Below are 20107 nucleotides of genomic sequence, written 5' to 3' on the forward strand. Positions count from 1 at the left end.
AACGGACCTCCTCCGGTCGAAACGGGGGTCTGTTGATCAGGAGGGGTGTGGCGTACCGCAAAACGGACGAAACGGACTTGTGTTGGAGCGCTATGGTCGAAACGGGAGTCCTGTTCATCGGGAGGGGTGTGGTGTACACCAAAACGGGACTCCACGAGATACTGTTCATCTCCACCGTCAACCCCCTCCAGCCTCCACGAGCTACTGTTCATCCACCATCGACCGCCTCCAGCCTCCTCCTGCGATTGTTCATCCACGGGCTCCTGTTCATCCAGCCTGCACCGCGCGCTACTCCACCGGCTACTGTTCAACCACCCTTCTCCACGGGCTCCTGTTCAACCACCCCTCCACGGGCTACTATTCATCCTGCCCTCCACCGTCTACTGTTCATCCTGCCCTCCACGGGGTGGTCCTGTTCATCCAGCCCTCCACGGGGTCCTATTCATCCAGCCCCAACTGGCTCAATCGATTGGGGTCATGTTCATCCAGAGGCAACACCACGGGGTCCTGTTCATCCACCCCCACCGAGAACTGTTCATCCAACCCCAACCCCCCCCCCCCCCCCCCCCCCCCCCCCCCCCGCAACACTCACTGTTCATCCAAAGGCAGCATCGATCGGCTTCAGTTAGCAGCAGTAGCGAAGGAATCGCTCGATCGGGTTCAGTTAACAGCCATCAACCGATCGCTCGGGTTCAGTAACGCGTAGCCTGCAGTGCAATCGCTCGGGTTCGGTTAGAGCCCAACGCCTTGCTCGGGTTCAGTTAGAGCCAACGCCTCGCACACACGCGCGTACGTGTACGAGAGAAACATGCATCGCTCGGCCCCCGACCTCCCACCGTAACCGGGAACTCCCCGAAATTTTCCTCCCCCTCGCTTCTACCACGGTTTTTTCTGTCATGGACGGCCCAAAGAATGTCATGCAGCTGCGTCTCCGGCCCACCCAGGATGAAAAGCCCATTTTTTGTCATGTTTTTTTGTCATAGAAGTAGCAGCCCACCACATCTATGATGATACTGGGTTTTGTCACAATTATCGTCATAGAAGTGTCATATGTATGACAGAAAAAATTTTGTTCATCCCAAAATGTCCTAGATGTGTCTTTTTTTGTAGTGCAAACTCATGAACCGGAGGGTCCTCATCCTGAGGCCACCTCTGATGAACTGCCCCTTCAAGACCGGAATACTGATGAACCACCAGAAGCTGATCCTGCCGTGCCTGATACTGAACTGGCAGCTCCAAACCGGGCTAGTCCAGTGAGAGGTACTGAGACTCCATCATCACCCACAAAAACCACTGAAGGCCAAGGAGATGATGTTATCATTACTGGCATGGGCCACAGCTCTCTTGGCCATCCCGTAATCTTGGCCCAACATAGTGCCAAAGAAGAGCGTGCTGCTAGGGAAAAGGGCAAATGGAATACTGACTTATCAAGTTATGCCCATCTCAATGCTGAAGAACTTCACTCCGGTTTCTTAAACCGTCTGCACTCAAACCGTGACTATGAAGCCAGTTTGGTAAACTTGATGAAGGAACGCTATGAGGTATTTTCATCTACCTTTACTTCTTGATTCCAAAGTTGAAGTGCTAGCCCAAGTAACCCCCAAGGTCCGTTTTATGATGTTAATCGTAAACCGGGTATTTGTAACACTTGAAGTCTCTCCTACTGACCCTCAAAATGTCAGGTCCTTAGTGAAAACCAAGACCGATACTTTACCAATGTAATTATATAGCTTTCCTCAGCGTATCCCCCAAATGCCGGTTTAGCTTTGTAAGCTAATCCGAGTTTTAATCCATATGACCATTTTGAATAGATGTACATTAGCCCTCAAGTGTCAAGGATAATGCTTGCATTGTTCTGGAGACTTATAAAAGATGTAGTGAATCAGAGAAAAATAGGCATTAGGCCCCAAGTATGAAGTGCATAACTTTTTATACGCTCTCTACTTAGAAAATATATATCCTGTTGTTAACATATCTTCACTGTTGCAGGCCGAACTAAGCAATAGAGATGCCCAAACCACTGATTTGCATGAGAACGTGAAATCCCAACAAGCAGAGGCTGCGAAAGCCAAGGAGGAACTGACCAAAGCCCTGACAGCTATGGAAAAGCTAAAAGAGTCTTTTAACACAGATCATGCTGACTGGGAAACCGAGAAGGCCGGTTTAACCAAAAGAGCTGAGGATGCCGAAGCAGCCCTGAAACCAGTTGTAGATGAACTAACTGGTTTGAAACGGCAAATCAACGCCATGACTTCCGCTGTCTTTGCTAAGTATCTCCTTATGCAGTTTGTCCAATTCATGAAACCTTATCATTTACCAGAGTGCTGACTTTAAACCATGACCGGCACTCGTATTGCTCATCTGGGCACAGATATGCATATGAAGCTTAAAGCGGCTTATACCTTGATCGAACAGCTATACTCCGGGTCCCAGCATGCTATTTGCGCTGTGGCTTACAATAAACCGGCTCCATCACTGATAAAGGAAACTCTTGAGAAACTGGCCGTGTTACCAGCCTAGATTACCGAACTGAAGAAGGCAGCTGCAAGAGCAGGAGCATTAAATGCACTAATCCGAGCCAAGGCATGGATTCCAGATCTTGAAGCGGAGGACATCATTAAAGGATATCCAGGTGTGAAGGAGGATGGTTCAAACTTCGACAATATTGACGTCCGAAGGCTGTCCAAAGAAATGCGGCCAATGGCCAGCAAACTGGCAGAGGACACGGACTTGTCTCATTTCCAACCGGCTTATGACGCTGAAGGGAAGAGATAGCCTGCCGAAATCCATGAAGTCGAAGAACTTGTGCCTCCAATCCATAAGCATAGTTACGCTCCTGACATTAACCCCTCCAGCCTTATCCATGAAGAAGCCATGTTTCAAGCTTTAACTGGAATCAATTGGTCAACGGTTGATTTCCAGTGTCTGGGGAGGGATGAAGAAGAAGTGATCGCACCAACTGACCCTCAACCGTCAAACCGTCCAGACGAAGCGTCTTAAACCGGCAGCCGGTTTACCTGCTATTGTGTGCCAATGCTTAAAAACAACTGTCGGTGTCAAAACCAGTGGATCTCGGGTAGGGAGTCCCGAACTGTGCGTCTAAGGCGGATGGTAACAGGAGGCAGGGGACACGATGTTTTACCCAGGTTTGGGCCCTCTTGATGGAGGTAAAACCCTACGTCCTGCTTGATTAATCTTGATAATATGAGTAGTACAAGAGTTGATCTACCACGAGATCAGAGAGGCTAAACCCTAGAAGCTAGCCTATGGTATGATTGTTGTATATGATCTATCGACTAGCCTGGCCTCGGTTTATATAATGCACCAGAGACCTAGGATAACAAGAATCCTAGCCGAATATGCCGGTGGGGAGGAGTCCTTGTCTTGATCACCAAGTCTTGTGTAATCTTCCATGTATGTGGTAGCAGTCCGAACTGGCCCATGAGTATACGGCCATGGGGGTCCTCGGCCCAATCTAACTGACCGGGAGACGACGTGGTGAGTACCCCCTAGTCCAGGACACCGTCAGTAGCCCCCTGAACCGGTCTTCAAGTTGGGGACGCTCCTCGATTCTTCCAAACTGTTCTTTGTCTTCGGTCGTCGGTCTTGAAAACTGGTTCAACAAATCTTCCCATCTTCTATCTCGAGGATTGCCGACCTAAACCTGAAGATCTCACACGTCGGGTATCTGAGGAGCCCTTTACGTCTTCGGCCTTTATCAATGCCTTGTTATTTTTACGCCACACCTCGGGTTTGAAGTTGTTCCTGGGCGGCAGTGTCCTCTTGCATCCTAGCTCCAACGCCGGACTGCATCCGATTTATCTTTCGCAACCGAGCTCCAACGCCCGGCTGCTTCCGAGCTCCAACGCCGGAATGTATCCGAGCTCCAACACCGGATTGCATAAGAATATTGTTACAGCCGAGCTCCAAAGCCAAACTGCATCCGGGCTCCAATGCCGGAATGTATCCGAGCTTCAATGCAGGGCGGTGTCCAAGCTCCAACGCTGGACTGTATCCGAGGTGTCATAAATCACCTTGGTTCAAAAAAGTTGAAGGAGTTTAGTCGAGCCAGCCACTAGCGCCTGAGCTTTATGCTGGACTGCTTCCGAGGTGGTGCACCACCCCGACTGTGGGCCGATTTTTTGTCAATATTTTTTATTGGTGCAATTTATTCTCTGCCGAGATACATAGCCAGTAGCCCTCAAGGTGTGTATCGGTCTAAAACCCGAGATGCACCTAAAGGATGACGCAAGACCACTGATCCCAGTAGCCGCTGAGACTCAGGTTGATTTGCAAAATTGGCCTGAGGATCAAGTTCTAGCTCGGCAGAATACTTCGGGACACAAAAAGCGGCGTGCTCAGTCCTCGAGACTCAGGTTGGGTGCGGCCGACCAACCTGAGGATCAAAATCTCCTCGGCAACTGTATTGCACTTAAAATTTTCTGCATTGAACAGGCAATGCTGTAGCCCCCGAGACACTGGTCGGGTGGCAACACCAGATCAGGGGATCGATGTGCCCCTTTAATATTTTTAAATAATAAGCCCGAAGCCCAGTAGCCCCCGAGCCTTGATGCGGGCACAGGTGGCCAAATTAAGGATTGATATCCATAGTAAAATCACAATTTATGTGTAATGACTCTGTGTATCCAAGTACTTCACATCATTAATTCTCGGATCCGCATTGTACAAAACTTTGTTGACCGACCATCGGCTTCCACCTCCTCAGCTAGTAGCTGAGAAGTGTTTGTCCTACTTTATAAAGCCTTTATGAGGGCAAAGATTTACGACAAACAAGGCAATCTGGCCATACGGTTTTATAAACAAAGGTATGCAGAGAGATATGTTATATTACTGTTTAACATAAGAAATGTCTTCCAAAGAAAATAGTCCCGCTATTGGTTCCTTTGTTTTGGGTTGTCATGCTAAGCATGATCATAAAACCTCAGCTCTAATGTAAGAGCAAAATATCGAGGATTTAGTTAGGGAGGCCAGTTAATAGCCCCCGGTAGTGTTCGGCGAAAGTCGAGGTCAAGCCGTAAACACTTCGGCCATTGTTATGAATGGCCCATCATTTAACACAGTCATCGGATCGCTAACCAGTTGACGCTTATTGTGACAGTCAGTTTTTGGCTTTCTCCACTGAGGTGCTTAGTCATCCGATATAACTTGGAAGCACAATCGCAGTGGTTCTCCCTTTGCACACCTAGCCGAACAAAGCGGAACGTAGGAAGCAAGGGCAGGAGCCGGGTGACCCAACTATTGACCAAAGACACAATTCGAGATTGATGCATATATAGCAATATCCGAGAATGTTTTTGCCGATTCTCTAAAGGTGTCCGGCGTTGCACTGCGAGACTTGTGCTGAAAACACACAAATAGTTTAAAAGTGTGATAAGCTTGGAAAACCAAAAAACGTCAGTAAAAACTTGACGTCCGAACAAGATCAAGTGTTCGGTGCCAATCCGAAAATTGGCCTTAGAAAAAAATGCTTCTGTCGTGCTTTAACATGACACATCCTATCTCAAGACTTCAAGCGGGTCAGCCTACGGCTTCAACCTCCTATCCCGAGGGCGGAGTACTTCTCATTAGGTCAGTTTAGCAAACTAAACTCTAGCGGCTTTGAGAGGGAAATTAGGCTCCCCGGCTAGTGACCACATGCTCGTGTCGAAAAAAGGAGTGATAAATAATAATAGTAATAAAAACTTTGCAACGACTAAGAAGAAGAACACTTATTATAAAACGGCTCATATAAATTTAAGAGCCCCCAAGTGACTTGGGTAAAAGAATTTTATGTATAATGATTGTATGTATTGAAGTACTAATATCATATCTTTGTTCACCCGAACCTTAAACGCGTCTTAACCGACCGTCGGCTTCTCTCCCTTCGGTCAAGGACCGAAAAGTGTTATGTACTCCACCTGTCGAGAATATCGACAGTGTTTCCGATAACCAGGCAACTGGGCCATAAGGCTATAACAGACAAAGTGCGCTCAGGGAACTTATGCTATATTACAGACGAAGTGTAAGAAGCATCTTCAAAGAAAATAGTACCCCCACCGATACCTTTCTTTGGTGCTCATTATTACTATGAGACTTGTGCAATAGATTTTTTGTACTCATGAGTTCCGTTGTGTGCCGACCAGGATTGAAAACAATAAGAGCGCTAGCTTTCGGCTTCACCCAGTATGAGGTCAGAGCTCGGAGGACCCGGTCGTGACAATCGCAGAGGTGCTCCCTTTACTCCCTAGCCGAACAATCGGGAACGTAGGGGTAAGCACAGGAGCCAGGCAACCCAGCTTGCATATCGCTTAAGTCAATATGGTGCATATTGTGGCGTAATACACGAACAAGGAACGTAGCCATACAAGTACAATCATATGCAAGAGGAAAAGCTTCATAATGGAAGCCCCCAAATAAACGGGGTATTTGAATTTGTGCGTCACAAACAAAGTTTGGACAAGGAAATTTTTTACAAGCAACTTTTTTCTGAAAAAGTATAATGCTTGGTCGAACCGAACACAAGTTAAAAATTTAAAACTTTGAGCATGAAGGCAACTTAGCTGGTTAATGTGTTCGGTACTGATGACGCGGCCCCAGCTTGATGCGGGACAAGGTTCCATCCCCCAAGCCGGCCCCAAGGTGGCAGAGCGAAGAGCTCAGCACTCTGAAGGGGTGACATAGCACGGTCAATGTAGGTCGGCAGAGTGATGCCGAAGTCCCCGGCATGGGGTAATGAAGTGTTGACGAAGCCCCCCGTCCAGCCGAGGTGACGTGGTATGTCAGTACGCCAAGTTGACGATACTACCCAACCCGGATCATTTTCCTGTGCACAAAAAATAGTGCAAAGCGGAGATAATAGTAATGATAACAATAATAATAAATGTTGCATAATAAATAATTTATGCGAAGTGAGTAATAAAAGAAATATGGACTGGCGCTGAAGTCCATGTCGATGTAGGGCGTCGGCGTGATGCAGTAAAGGTGTGGCAAAGCCTGAATACACAGGTCGGTCTGAGTTCCGGATGCAGCGTTCGCCGGACTATGTACGGAAACTGACCGAACCACCACGCGACCGTCATTAATGCGGACATCATTCGATAGACCTATGTATAGGAACAAACCAGAGTAATAATTTCTTGGGAAAAATAAACTCCAACAAGCAAAAATTACTAGGATTAATAGCACCTGGTTTATTTGTTGTAGCAATCCAAAGAAAGGTGACTCCCAAAATTGGGACTCGATCCGCACACCCATTGCCTGATGGGCGATAAACCGACGGCATGGCGATGCAGGCAAAGGTTGGCTTGCGGAGGCAAAGCCCTCGGTCCAGCTAACGTGACGAAGCTGGTCCGCTAGTGACGCTGAAATCTCTGGAGTAGGTTAATGAAGAGATGGCGAAGCCTCCGGTCTAGCCGAGATGTCGAAGCCTCGATGTCAGCCGATGAGTCGAAGTAGATCGGCATGATGGACATCGTCTTGAAGAAGCAATAGTGTGGCCCTGCCGATGCCGGTCGTGACGTGGTTGATGCCGGCTTGATGAAGTGACCGTGCGGCTATGCCGGTGTGCCCGCTCCGTGTAATCTATGGGGCGACGATATTGGTGATGATTTATCCTTCGCGATGCTGGACTCTTGTTCGGCTTGCCGAGATGATGATCCAAAGAAGTTGAGCTTGCCTCAACAAAGTGACGACGTGTCTAGCGCAGGTCAGTAGCCGTGGAGCAGCATTGCCGGACTGGGTTGATACCAGCATGATAGTGAAGATTACCTCAGAGGAGGCTGAAAGTTTTCAGGGCACGTGTTTAAAAACAACGCACAATACCCTAGGAGAAAATTCCTTTGAGAAGATTGTCCCATATCACGTTCATAAAGAAACATGAATTCAGGTCGGATCCATATTCGCGCAGAAAACAGACCCGAAAAGTGATGCACTAATCAGAAGGTTCCTGGAGTTTGGACGGACAGATCGAGCTGAAATTTTGAGGGGTATTAGATATAGGAATTCCGCAGCCGATCAACAGTTGGATCTTGCAAAGGACGTCTGAGCTAGGTGCTGGAGACCACGCCCTAAACTCGTCCAGATTCCCATCCAGATTTGACAGGGCTCCGGTATATCGTAGATGGCCGGAGATTCCTCCATCGGAACTCGACGAAATTTTGCATGGTTGTTAGACTCAATTCCGCAGAATTCCACCAAAGGGATCGTCAAAGCGACGCTCTAAGAGGTGGTGGCAGCAGATACAAGCTCGTTGTTCGGAATAACAACACGGTCGACCGAGGGCAATGTTGACATTGAGCCTCGAGCTCCATGGATGATTCCTCCATGATCTTGATAGAGATCGGAGTTGATGTTGATGAAGGCCCTCATCCGAACATGACGATCGGAGGCAGGGCACAGTCCTTGGTCAAGCCAAGGTGACCAGTCGAGCCAGTGACGAAGATGTCAACGTCGCAGTTGATCTACAGACGAGCCATCGATCCTTTTGCCGATCACACGGCGGAACTCTCAATGAAAGCACCAATGTCGGTGTCAAAACCGGCGGATCTCGGGTAGGGAGTCCCGAACTGTGCGTCTAAGGAAGATGGTAACAGGAAGCAGGGGACACGATGTTTTACCTAGGTTTGGGCCCTCTTGATGGAGGTAAAACCCTACGTCCTGCTTGATTAATCTTGATAATATGAGTAGTACAAGAGTTGATCTACCACGAGATCAGAGAGGCTAAACCCTAGAAGTGAGCTTATGGTATGATTGTTGTATATGATCTATCGACTAGCCTGGCCTCGGTTTATATAATGCACCAGAGACCTAGGATAACAAGAGTCCTAGCCGAATACGCCGGTGGGGAGGAGTCCTTGTCTTGATCACCAAGTCTTGTGGAATCTTCCATGTATGTGGTAGCTGTCCGAACTGGCCCATGAGTATACGGCCATGGGGGTCCTCGGCTCAATCTAACTGACCGGGAGATGACGTGGTGAGTACCCCCTAGTCCAGGACACCGTCAAAAACTATTCAATTGGAGCCGTTTGGAAGCTTCATGTAATAGGATTGCAAAAAATCCTTTATCTGTCATGCCATAGAGCATGTTTTGTGATGCTTTGATAATGTGAAGACTTGCTCCACCTTTTGGGATCTATTTATGCATAACCCATGATGAGTTGTGCTCCTGGATACAAGAACTTGAAAAGTGTCCTAGTGGTTTACCACTAGACGGGTCATGATGCCCAAGAATAGACAATACTTGGATGGATAATCAAAGTTTGTATACAAAAAATAACATGTGCAACATACCTCGTTGGCTGACCAACTGCTTGTATGGTAAAGGTGTAAACACCAATCCGGAGCAGTGATAACTCCGTCCTTAATTTGCCGGATTATGATAATAAACCGTACCGGGATATAATAAACACCGGGTTTTTCTTATAACACTGGCGACTTGTTAGTCAAAACCAGACCAGGGTAATGAACGCCGGTTTATAACTGATCTTGTACTGACAACTTGTAGTTGAAAGCCAAGCCGGGTAAAGGACACCGGTTTATCAGAAGACATTAGGAACCTCAATAAAGGCGAAAAACTTAGCAAATAAGACTCGAAAAAGAAATATGCGAGGCTTTTTATGAGCTGCCAGGCTCCAAATCGAGGCTTTTCATGGGCTGCCAGGCCTCTAAGTTAAACCATTTAACAAAGCCTTTTAAGATGGGCCTCCAATTAACCAATCTTCGTTTTAACTTTGACAAGTTCAGAGTCTGTATAAGATTGACATGTCAAACGTTCGGCGGGTCATACCAGGATTACCTGGACAGGAGTGGCTTACTTGATGAAGGCAGGTTAACCCAGGGTTTTAGGTGAATACACCAGGATTCCAAGTCGTGGCTTGATAGCCAATTACAAGGGTCCTTTCAAACTCTTTTTTGCTTTGCACAAAGAGCCCCCAAGTAACTTTGTGAGCTGTGCTCAGTGGGTGCCCATGTTTGAGTTTGTGCTTTGTGCAACACTCTCTTTGGCCCCACCTAATTTCCTTTGTGGCTTAGCGCCCATCAAGAGGTGTAGCTATGGTGTGATAACAACCAAGCCCCCTAGTGAAATCCCTTTGTGGTGTTTAAACCTATCAAGAGGTGTAGCTATGATGTGACAACAACCAAGCCCCGTAGTGATATTTCTTTGTATCCGTGCGGCTGCAGAGACCGCTTTAACAAAACTTTGCTTTGTCAATAGAAACTCTTGTAGGCACACACATGATGTAAAAAGAACAGAGACCCCGCTTTATTTGAGGTTCCGATTTATTATATAATACATACATTGTCATAAATATGTACATATGAAGAAGCCTGTGGCTTAAGTATAGTAAGGCCGAAGAAGAGCTATATTCCATGGCCGCTTGGTCTCCTCCTCTGATTTATGTGAGTCTTTGTGCTCTCGAGCATCAATGAGGTAGTATGACCCGTTGTGTAGATTCTTGCTGACCACAAAAGGTCCTTCCCAAGGTGGGGATAACTTGTGCATATGAGTCTGATCCTGGATGAGCCGGAGCACCAGATCACCTTCTTGAAAAGTTCTGGCTTAACCCGGCGGCTGTGATAACATCAGAGATCTTGTTGGTAAATCACCGAACGTGCTACTGCAAGATCACGCTCCTCATCTAACAGGTCCAGAGAATCCTAACGTGCCTTCTCATTATCATCTTCAACATAAGCCATCACACGGGGCGAGTCATGACGGATGTCACTAGGAAGAACCGCCTCCGCTCCATAAACCATGAAGAAAGGTGTGTAACCCGTAGATCTGTTAGGTGTGGTGTTGATGCTCCATAACATAGAAGGTAATTCCTCCACCCAACAACCCGGGGTCCGCTTCAAAGGAACCATAAGCCGGGGTTTAATACCTCACAAAATTTCTTGATTTGCCCTCTCCGCTTGTCCATTGGATTGGGGGTGAGCCACCGATGCTATATCAAGCCGGATGTGCTCACATTGGCAAAATTCCTCCATCTCTCCCTTTGACAGATTAGTACTATCGGTGTCAAAACTGGCGGATCTCGGGTAGGGGGTCCCGAACTGTGCGTCTAAGGCGGATGGTAACAGGAGGTAGGGGACACGATGTTTTACCCAGGTTCGGGCCCTCTTGATGGAGGTAAAACCCTACGTCCTGCTTGATTTATTCTTGATGATATGAGTATTACAAGAGTTGATCTACAACGAGATCGGAGAGGCTAAACCCTAGAAGCTAGCCTATGGTATGATTGTATGTTGTCCTACGGACTAAAACCCTCCAGTTTATATAGACACCGGAATGGGCTAGGGTTACACAAGGTCAGTTACAAAGGACGATATATACATATCCGTATTGCCTATCTTGCCTTCGACGCCAAGTAGAGCCCATCCGGACACGAGACGAAGTCTTCAATCTTGTATCTTCATAGTCTAACAGTCCGTCCAAAGGATATAGTCCGGCTGTCCGGAGACCCCCTGTCGCTGTCAAAACCAGCAGATCTCGGGTAGGGGGTCCCGAACTGTGCGTCTAGGCGGATGGTAACAGGAGGCAGGGGACACGATGTTTTACCCAGGTTCAGGCCCTCTTGATGGAGGTAAAACCCTACGTCCTGCTTGATTTATTCTTGATGATATGGGTATTACAAGAGTTGATTTAATACGAGATCGGAGAGGTTAAACCCTAGAAGCTAGCCTATGGTATGATAGTTGTTGTCCTATGGACCTAAACCCTTCGGATTATATAGACACCGGAGGGGGCTAGGGTTACACAAGGTCGTTTACAAAGGAGGAGATATACATATCCGTATTGCCTAGCTTGCCTTCCACGCTAAGTAGAGTCCCATCCGGACACGGGACGAAGTCTTCAATCTTGTATCTTCATAGTCCAATAGTCTGGACGAAGGATATAATCCGGCTGTATGGATACTCCCTAATCCTGGACTCCCTCAGTAGCCCCCGAACCAGGCTTCAATGACGATGAGTCCAGCGCGCAGTATTGTCTTCGGCATTGCAAGGCGGGTTCTTCTCCAATTTCCAAGTGTTTATAAGCAGTGTGCAACCCCATAAATGTTGAACCTCTTGGCTTCTGTGCCCAATAAGGGCTATCTCCCATGCGTCGAATGAATACGAGGCGCCAGGGCATTTTTACATTTGCCCCCATAGCCAGATAAATAAATTGTCTATTAAAGGGATAGGGATTCTTATATCCGATCCACACCATCCTCCCCTCAGCGAGAATCCATCAGAGCGCGTTTCGGAATGATCCATTCCAGCATGGCCGACCTCCACAGCTCCTCCTCCCGCCCCCGTAGCCCTAAGCCCGGTGATTGGGAGAGGTGTTCAGTCCCACACAGTCGATTGGTTGGACTGCAGACCAAGGGATTTCTCCCTCCGGCGTATATGGTGCCCGTTCGAGCCGGGCTTGCCACCTACAATGGCGGGGAGCAAGCGGAGAGCATTCCCTGTCCCTCCATGGGGGAACGGGTCTGCCTTATTCCTTATTTACTAAGAGGACTCAGATTTCCAATTCATCCGTTCCTCCGCGGGCTCCTGGAGTTCTACGGCCTCCAATTACACAATTTCACCCCTGCCTCCATTCTACATATCGCCAGCTATGTTGCTCTCTGCGAGTTGTCCCTAGGCTGCGAGGCTCACTTTGAGCTGTGGAAAAGGCTACCTGTGCGGTACCCCAAAGAAGTCGTTCGAAGACTGGCCTTCAGAATGGTTTTATATGGAGGACGTTCCCCTTCCGGACCCTGTTCGGCGGGGTCTTCTTGAGTTCAACAATGCTCCTCTGAAGAAGCGCCGAAGTTGGCGCCCACGGAGCCCCCAGGTGGAAGGCAACAGAGAAGTCCTCTATCTGATGAACCGGATCAAAGCACTAGCTCAATCAGGATTGACAATAATCAAAGTTATGTCCATTTGCATAATGCGGGGAGTGCAACCACTTCAATACCATGGGCACCCCTTGTGGTGTTTCAACGGGGCGGATGACGCCACCCGCTACGGGCGTAAGGGTCCGGGCGATGCTGCCGCTTTGGCAAAAATTCTGTCCGAATTGTTCAAGGGAGAGGAGGAGGAGTTCACCTGCATCAAGCCACGGGATGGATTCTCCATGTACAATCCTCCAAGCTGGGTAAGCTATATCCCCTTACTTCCATTTTCCCGCATTCTTTGTCGTAAGTATTTACCTTGCCAGTTTGCGGCAGGAACTACGAAAAGCCATAAAGGAGGTCAGCAGCCCCTCTTCACAACCGGAGGACCCTGACCGAGCCCTCGACTCCGGACTTGAAGAAGATCCGGTTATCTTCGTGGAGCTGATAGACCGGCAGTTCTATCAGTTAAGCTGCGATGATGCCATGGTGGCCATTACGGCCGACTATCCCGGACTGCTCCCTGCATCGCACGTAAGAAAAACCAAAAATCCCAACTCCAAAAACTAGGATTCCCTTTTAGACACTTCACCCACCATATATATATGGCATTTTTTACATGGAAGGCATTCGGGACGCCCTGCCGAACCCGTAGCAACTCGCCAACAAGAGGCGCCGAGGCCGGGTAGGCTAAAAAGGAAGGTGGTTAGGACAGAGACGCCGACGCAAAGGTATAAAAAGCCCGCTCCGTGGTTGCCGTCTTTCTCAAAATGTAATGACGCCAGAGTTTCTTTAATAGAAAAACCGCTCGCCGGGATATGTCCGGCGATGTTGCTGATCACGCCTCCACCAGTCGGGCGCCAGGGCCGGACATAGAGGCGGAAGCCGATATGGGGCAGGCGCCGGATAATCCCCCTACAGAGGATGCGGATAGATTATCCGCTACTAACTCAGAAGTGGAAAGCGCCATGAATCATAGGTGCCGCCGGGCCGTACTCCGTGACGCTTGTTTCTCACCAGAGGCATTTGATGCCTTTAATTCCGGAGAGGCGTACCTCCGTGCTGCTCAAGATGGTCTAGCCAGTGCCACGGATCAGTATATAAAGGATGTACGGGTGAGTAAATCTGGCGATTTATATGTATCAGTAGCCCCTGAGACTTGAAACAGTTAGCAGAACTGATTTAAGGATCATCTTTATTGTGCAGGTTCTTACAGAGAAGAATACTAGGTTGTCCCAGGAGCTGGAGGAATGCAAGACCCAACTGTGGGCCGCTGTTGCCGCATTGCAGGAACCGAAAAAGCCTCCCGCTGGTTACATTTACTTTAAAGAATGATGGTTACCATATAGTGTGCGGCGTGGCTGCAGATCTAACAATAGATTTTGCAGATGAATCTGGAGAAAATCCGGAGGACCAGCATGTCGTGCGACAGCTAGAGGCTGGCAAACGCGTGCTGACTGAGGTTAGGCAGGAGAAAAACAATCTCCTAGACGCCAATGTCTAGCTGAGCGTGGAACTAAAAGAAGTTCGAGCCCAGCTTGCAAACTCCGGGAAGGAGAAAAAGCGGCTTCGGCGCGGCATTTTCAGTAAGTGCTTGAACGAATCCTTTTGAAGGAGTTCAGCGAAGAAGCCGACTAACAGCGTTATGTCTGTAGGTATGCTGATGGGTCGTCCTGTGGAGGAAATGCCCAGGTCTGCAGGTGATCTTCTATCCGAGCTCTCGCATCAGCACGAACAAGTTCGGCAGGTGATGCAAGGTGTTGCCCAGGCCTTGTGGCCATCCGCCTCCCTGCCAGAAGGCGTTGCAGAGCTTACGGAGAAGCTCAAGGGAGCACGGCGGCGCTTCTGATTATGGAAGATATCGGCCTGCCGACAAGGGGCCCGAGAAGCCTAGGCCACGGTGAAGACGCGGTACACCAAGGCTGACCCAAATCACATGGCTGAGGTCGGACCTGTGGGGCCCGACGGAAAAGAGATCCCCCTTAGCTTAGTTTATGGGCAAGTAGAATTAGTGTCGGTGTCAAAACCGGCGGATCTCGGGTAGGGGGTCCCGAACTGTGCGTCTAGGATCGATGGTAACAGGAGGCAGGGGACACGAAGTTTTACCCAGGTTCGGGCCCTCTTGATGGAGGTAAAACCCTACGTCCTGCTTGACTAATATTGATGATATGGGTAGTACAAAAGTTGATCTACCACGAGATCAGAGAGGCTAAATCCTAGAAGCTAGCCTATGGTATGATTGTTGATGTGTATATATTGTATATCTATCGACTAGCCTGGCCTCGGTTTATATAATGCACCGGAGGCCTAGGATAACAAGAGTCCTAGCCGAATACGCCGGTGGGGAGAAGTCCTTGTCTTGATCACCAAGTCTTGTGGAATATTCCTTGTATGCGGCAGCCGTCCGAACTGGCCCATGAGTATACGGCCACGGGGGTCCTTGGCCCAATCTAATAGATCGGGAGACGACGTGGTGAGTACCCCCTAGTCCAGGACACCATCAGTAGCCCCCTGAACCGGTCTTCAAGTTAGGGACGCTCCTCGATTCTTCCGAACTGTTCTTCATCTTCGGTTGCCGGTCTTGAAAAATGGTTCAACAAATATTCTTCATCTTCGATCTTGAGGATCGCCGAAATGCATTCGACGAGTTTACACGTCGGGTATCCGAGGAGCCCCTTTAAGTTTCCGGCCTTTATCAATGCCTTGTTTATTTTTATGCCACACCTCGGGTTTGAAGTTGTTCCCTGGAGGCAGTGTCCTCTTGCGTCTGAGCTCTAACGCTGGACTGCATTCGAGGTATATTTTGCGGCGGAGCACCAATGCCGGACCGCTTCCGAGCTCCAACGCCGGAATGTATCCGAGCTCCAACGCCGGACTATGTCCAAGCTCCAATGCCGGACTGTATCCGAGCTCCAACGCCGGACAGTGTCCCAGCTCCACCGCCGAACTATATCCGAGGTGTCATATCACCTTGGTTCAAAAAAGTTGAAGGAGTTTAGCCAAGCTTAATGCCGGAAATGCCCTCTATGGAGCCAGCCACTAGCGCCCGAGCTTTATGCCGGGCTGCTTCCGAGGTGGTGCACCACCCCGACTATGGGCCGATTTTTTGTCAATATTTTTTATTGGTGCAATTTATTCTCTGCCGAGATATATAGCCAGTAGTTCTCAAGGTGTGTATCGGTCTAAAACCCGAGATGCACCTGAAGGATGACGTAAGACCACTGATCCCAGTAGCCGCTGAGACTCAGGTTGATTTGCAAAATTGACCTGAGGATCAAGTCCAAGCTCGGCAGAATACTTCGGGACACTAAAAGCGGCGTGCTCAGTCCTCGAGACTCAGGTTGGGTGCGGCCGACCAACATGAGGATCAAAATCTCCTCGGAAACTATATTGCACATAAAATTTTCTGCATTGGACAAGCAATGCAGTAGCCCCCGAGACACTGGTCGGGTGGCAACACCAGATCAGGGGATCAATGTGCCCCTTTAATATTTGTAAATAATAAGCCCGAAGCCCAGTAGCCCCCAAGCCTTAATGCGGGCACGGGTGGCCGAATTAAGGATCAATATCCATAGTAAAATCACAAATTGTGTGTAATGACTCTATGTATCCAAGTACTTTACGTCATTAATGCTTGGATCCACATTGTACAAAACTTTGTTGACCGACCATAGGCTTCTACCTCCTCGGCTAGTAGCCGAGGAGTGTTTGTCCTACTTTATAAAGCCTTTATGAGGGAAAATATTTACAACAAACAAGGCAATCTGGCCATACGGTTTTATAAACAAAGGTACGCAGAGAGTTATATCACTGTTTAAAGAAGAAATGTCTTCCAAAGAAAATAGTCCCACTATCGGTTCCTTTCTTTGGGTTGTCATGCTAAGCATGATCATTAAACTTCAGCTCTAATGTAAGAGCAAAATATTGAGGATTTAGCTTGGGAGGCCAGTTAATAGCCCCAGTAGTGTTCGGCGACAGTCGGGGCCAAGCCGTAAACACTTCGGCCAATGTTATGAATGGCCCATCATTTAACATAGTCATAGGATCGCTGACCAGTTTACGCTGACTTTCGGCTTTCTCCACTGAGGTGCTTAACCATGTGAGCTGGAGGAAAAATCGTAGTGGTTCTCCCTTTGCACGCCTAGCCGAACAAAACGGAACATAGGAAGCAAGTACAGGAGCCGGGCAACCCAACTATTGACCGAAGACACAATTCGAAACCGATGTATATATAGCAATATTTGAGAATGTTTTTGCCAAATACCTAAAGGTGTCCGGCGTTGCACTATGAGACTAATGCTGGAATAGCACAAATAGTTTAAAAGTGCCAAAAAGCTTGGAAAACCAAGAAATGTCAGTAAAAACATGACGTCTGAACAATATCAAGTGTTCGGTGCCAATCCGAAAGTTGGTCTTAGAAAAAGAAGTGCTTCTGTCGCGCTTTAACATGATACATCCTATCTCAAGACTTCGAGCGGGTCCGCCTACGGCATCAACCTCCTATCCCGAGGGCGGAGTACTTCTCATCAGGCCAGTTTAGCAAACTAAACTCTAGCGGCTTTGAGAAATTAGGCTCCCCGGCTAGTGACCGCACACTCGTGTCGAAAAAAGGAGTGATAAATAATAATAAAACTTTGCAACGACTAAGAAGAAGAACACTTATTATAAAATGGCTCAAATAAACTTAAGAGCCCCCAAGTGACTTGGGTAGAAGAAGGATTGCATGTACCGAAGTACTTATATCATATCTATGTTCAACCGAACTTTAAACGCGTCTTAACCGACCGTCAGCTTCTCCCTCTTCGGTCAAGGACCGAAAAGTGTTATGTACTCCATCGATCGAGAATATCGACGGTGTTTCCAATAACCAGGCAATCAGGCCATAAGGCTGTAACAGACAAAGCGCGCTCAGGGAACTTATGCTATATTACCGTGAAGTGTAAGAAGCATCTTCGAAGAAAATAGTACCCCCACCGATACCTTTCTTCGGTGCTCATTGTTATTATGAGACTTGTGCAATAGATTTTTTTGTACTCATGAGTTCCGTTGTGTGCCGACCATCATTGAATAACTATAAGAGCGCTAGCTTTCGGCTTCACCCAGTCTGAGGTCCGGCTCGGGTGACCCGATCGTGACAATCGCAGAGGTGCTCCCTTAACTCCCTAGCCGAACAATCGGGAACGTAGGGGTAAACACAGGAGCGAGGCAACCCAGCTTGCAAAGCACTTAAGTCAATATGGTGCATATTGTGGCGTAATACACGAACAAGGAACGAAGCCGTACAAGTATAATCATATGCAACAGTAAAAGCTTCATAAAGAAAGCCCCCAAGTAAACGGGGTATTTGAATTTATGCGTCACAAGCAAAGTTTGGACAAGGAAATTTTTTAGAAGCAACTTTTTTCCAAAAAAGTATAATGCTTGGTCGAACCGAACGCAAGTTAGAAATTAAAGCTTTGAGCATGAAAGCGACTTAGCTGGTTAATGTGTTCGGAATTGATGACGCGGTTCGAGCTTGATGCGGGGCAAGGTTTCATCCCTCAAGACGGTCCCGAGGTGGCAGAGCGGAGAGCTTGACACGCCGAAGTGGTGACATAGCACGATCAATGCAGACCGGCAGAGTGACGCCGAAGTCCCCGGATCATTTTCCTGTGCACAAAAAATAGTGCAAACCGGAGATAATAGTAATAATGATAATTAAAAAAAATCGTTGCATAATAAATAATTTATGCAAAGTGAGTAATAAAAGAAATATGGCCTGGCGCCGAAGTCAATGTCGATGCAGGGCGTCGGCGTGATGCGGTAAAGGCGTGGCAAAGCCTGAATTCACAGTTCGGTCCGAACTCCGGATGCGGCGTTCGCCGGACTATGTACAGAAACTGACCGAACCATCATGCGACTGTCGTTAATGCGGCAACCATTTGAGAGACCTGTGTACATATGATGGACAAACCAGAGTAATAATTCCTTGGGAAAAATGAACCCAAACAAGCAAAAAATACTGGGATTGATAGCACCTGGTTTATTTTTTGTAGCAATCCGAAGGATGGTGATTCCCAAAATTGGGACTCGCTCGGCACACCCATTGCCTGATGGGCGATAAAATGACGGCATGGCAATGCTGGTAAAGGTTGGCTCGCCGAGGCAAAGCCCTCGGCGCAGCTAACGTGACGGAGCTGGTCGGCTAGTGACGCTGAAGTGTCTGGAGTAGGTTGATGAAGAGATGGCGAAGCCCCCGGTCCAGCCGAGATGTCGAAGCCTCGATGTCAGTCGATGAGTCGAAGTAGGTCGGGGTGATGGACACCAGCTTGAAGAAGCAATAGTGCGGCCCTCTCGATGCAGGTCGTGACGTGGTCGATGCCGGCTTGATGAAGCGACCGTGCGGCGATGCCGGTATGCCCGCTCCGTGTAATCCGTGGGGCGGCGATGTTGGTGATGATTTATCCTTCGTGATGCCGGGCTCTTGTTCGGCTTGCCGAGATGATGATCCGAAGAAGTTGAGCTCGGCTCAACAAAGTGACGCCATGTCTAGCGCAGGTCGGCAACTGTGGAGTAATATTGCCGGACTGGTTTGACACCAGCATGATGTTGACGATCATGTTCAAAAGATCTTATAGTTAGTGGGATGTGTTCGGGAACAAAACACAATACCCCATACAAAACTTCCTTCAAAAGGGATGTCCGAAATCCTGTTCATAAAAAAGATGAACTCGGGTCAGATTCGTTTTCGCGCAGAAAACAGATCCGGAAAGTGATGCACTAATCGGAAGGTTCCCGGAGTTTGGACGGTCGGATCGAGCCGAAATTTTGAGAGGTGGTAGATATAGGAATTACGCAGCCGATCAACGGTTGGATCTTCCAAAGCATGTCCTAGCTAGAAGCTGGACACCACGCCCTAAACTCATCTAAATTCCCGTCCAGATTTGACAGGGCTCCGGTATATCGTGGATTGCCAGAGATTCCTCCATCGGTTTATTGCAGACTCAATTCTGCACAATTTTCCAGGGTTGTTGCAGACTCAATTCTGCACAATTCCACCAAAGAGATCGTCAAAGCGATACTCGAGGAGGTGGTGGTGGCAGATACAAGTTCGCTGTCCAGAAAAACAGCACGGTCGCTTGAGGGCAATGTTGACGTTGAGCCCCCGAGCTCCATAGATGATTCCTACGTGATCTTGATAGAGATCGGAGTTGATGTTTGATGAAGGCCCTCGTCCGGACATGGTGATCCCAACACGGGGCGCAATT

This window comes from Triticum urartu, chromosome 2, assembly GCF_003073215.2.
Source record: "Triticum urartu cultivar G1812 chromosome 2, Tu2.1, whole genome shotgun sequence".
Lineage (NCBI taxonomy): Eukaryota > Viridiplantae > Streptophyta > Magnoliopsida > Poales > Poaceae > Triticum > Triticum urartu.